A 2,603-nucleotide genomic window follows, 5' to 3' on the forward strand; every position below is an offset into this window, starting at 1 on the left:
GACTTCACTTGTATGTTCGACTGGTGGGGAGGCGGTGTTAACGAGTATGGTAGGAAGGGGTTTTAGAGCCGCTTGGCGAGCTGCCCTGTTGGCCCATGAGTTTCCTTGGGTGATAAAAGATGAATCGACCTGGTGGGCTTTACAGTGTGACATGCCTATGGCCCTGGGAAGCAAGGAGGCTTGAAGGAGGTCGGAAATGAGCTTAGCACTTATGATGGCCGACCCTTTGGTAGTTAACAACCCCCGTTCTTGCCAAATGGCTGAGTGTGAAACCAAAATGTGAAAGACATATTTGGAGTTGGTGTAAAGCAATAGGGAGTGTCCTGCCACCAGTTGGAATGCTCGAGTGACTGCTGTGAGTTCTGCTTGTTGGTTAGTGGTGTTGGGGGGGATGGGATTAGCCTCGATGACGTCAGTGGCAGAGGTGATGGCGTATCCTGCCACCTGAGACCCCTCATGTATATATGAACTTCCATCTGTGAACAACATAGGAGGGCGCAGATAAAGGTCCTTCCTGAATGTGTACTGGACAGGGGAGTAGGGACTCAGGGACTTCGATGCACTCATGTATTGGGGTGTCGACAGGAGAGGAAGGGAGTAATGTGACTGGGTGAAGGGGTACACAAGTTTGGAAGGAGACAGAGGGGCCTTGGACAAAGAAAACCAGAAGGGATAGGATCCGACCAGGAGGGAGTGTTTTGAGACCCTTATATCCTAGGAGGTGATGTAGATGGTGGGGGGAAGTAACGGTGATAGGTGCTCCAAACGTGAGTTTTTTGGATTCACACACGAGTAAGTGGGTGGCTGACAGGGTCCGCAGGCATGGGGCCCATCCCTGAACCGTGTGGTCAAGTTGTTTTGAGAGATAGGCTACAGGAGCAAAGGTTTGTCCACTGAACTGGCCTAGAACTCCTAGGACTGTGCCCTTATTTTCGTGGACGTATAAGGTAAAAGGTCGGTGGACATCGGGTGGCCGTAGGGCGGGGGCCTGGAGGAGAGCCTGTTGGAGGGCGGTGAAAGGCTGTCTAATGGCTGAGAGGGAGAGTAATGGTTCCTTAGGGTCACCTTTATCCAGGTCATAGAGTGGCTTGGCGAGAAGGGTGAAATTGGGAATCCAGGCTCAGAAGTAGCCTGCCAATCCAGGGAATGACTGGATTTCTTCCTTTGTTTTGGGCACCAGGAGAGACTGAATAACAGACTTGCGGCTGGTTGTTATGGCCTTTTGTTGGTGTGAAATGGCTACACCAAGGTAGGTGACTTGTGTTTTGATAGCTGAGCTTTGTGGGGGGAAACTCGGTATCCCCTTTGTGCTAGAAAGTTGAGAAGCAGGATAGTGTCTGTGTGAGAGTCAGTTATAGAGGGGCTGCATAAGAGAAGGTCATCTACATACTGAAGGAGAGTGCTACACCCAGAGTCATAAGAGGACAGGTCCTCGGCCAACGCCTGGCTGAAGAGGTGGGGACTATCATGGAATTCCTGAGGCAGGACCATCCAGGTAAATTGTTGGGTCCTGTGGGTGTCTGGATTTTTCCAAGTAAAGGCAAAGAGTGGCTGGGAGTTTGGATGTAGGGGGATAGTGAAGAAGGCATTTTTAAGGTCCAGGACTGTGAAATGAGTGGTAGTGGGGGGTATCTGAGTTAGGGACCACTGGATGCAGCAGTATTATGGCAGAGTTGATTATTTGCAGATCCTGCACCAGTCAATAAGTATCAGACGGCTTTTTATTGGGTGGATGGGAGTATTATAAAGGGAGTTGGTAGGAACCAGAAGACCCTGGAGGAGCAGCCGGTTAACAATGGGCTGGAGGCCCTTGTGATACGCGTGTGAGATAGGAAATTGAGGCCTGAAAGGGAAACAAGAGGGATTTTTAAAGGCGAATGAAGACTGGGGTGTGGTGATTGGTCACCACAGGAGTGGATTAACTTTTTTTGGGGGGGGAAATGGGGAAATTGGATGAAGGTTTCGGGGGGAAGACAGCACAGGCGAGGGTCAGGAGCAGAGTTGGGGGAACTTGGTGTGAGGTGAGGCAGATAGGTGTCCCGAGCTTATACAGAAGGTCTTGTCCCAGCCAAGGGGCTGGGCAGGATGGGATAACTAAGAAAGAATGGGTGAAGGGACGGCCTTTAAAAAAGGCAGGACACCGGACCGGTCTCCAGCAGCTTGGAGGGCACCCCTGAGACGCCCACAACTGAGACCTGAGAAGGATGCAAAGGCCCGTGGAAGGAGAGTAAAACAGAATAGGTAGCCCTCATGTCCACCAAAAGGGAGATGGACTTACCCGCTACCCATAGTGTGGCCCTGGGCTCGGCAAGGGTGATTGGGGTGTTTGAGTCCAGGTGACTTTAGTCGTCCAGGGGACCCAGGAGCTTTGGCGAGGGGCCCATTGGGGGAGCTGGCCCCCGCAAAACTGTTGCTGGGGGATGGTTTTCCCCCAGGGGGCACTCAAACTTCCAATGTCCCTTTTGTCTGCAGACCAGTCAAGGTTGAGTCGGTGGTCTGGGGTTGGGCATTGTTCTGCCCAGTGGCCTTCCTGGCCACTCCTAAAGCAGGCTCCCGAAGGTGTTTGGGTCTCGGACTGTTTCCTGGGATGGGGGCTTTGAGGC

The sequence above is a fragment of the Carlito syrichta genome, unplaced genomic scaffold (genome assembly GCF_000164805.1).
Source record: "Carlito syrichta isolate Samal-C Ts95f unplaced genomic scaffold, Tarsius_syrichta-2.0.1 Scaffold313265, whole genome shotgun sequence".
In the NCBI taxonomy this organism is placed as follows: domain Eukaryota; kingdom Metazoa; phylum Chordata; class Mammalia; order Primates; family Tarsiidae; genus Carlito; species Carlito syrichta.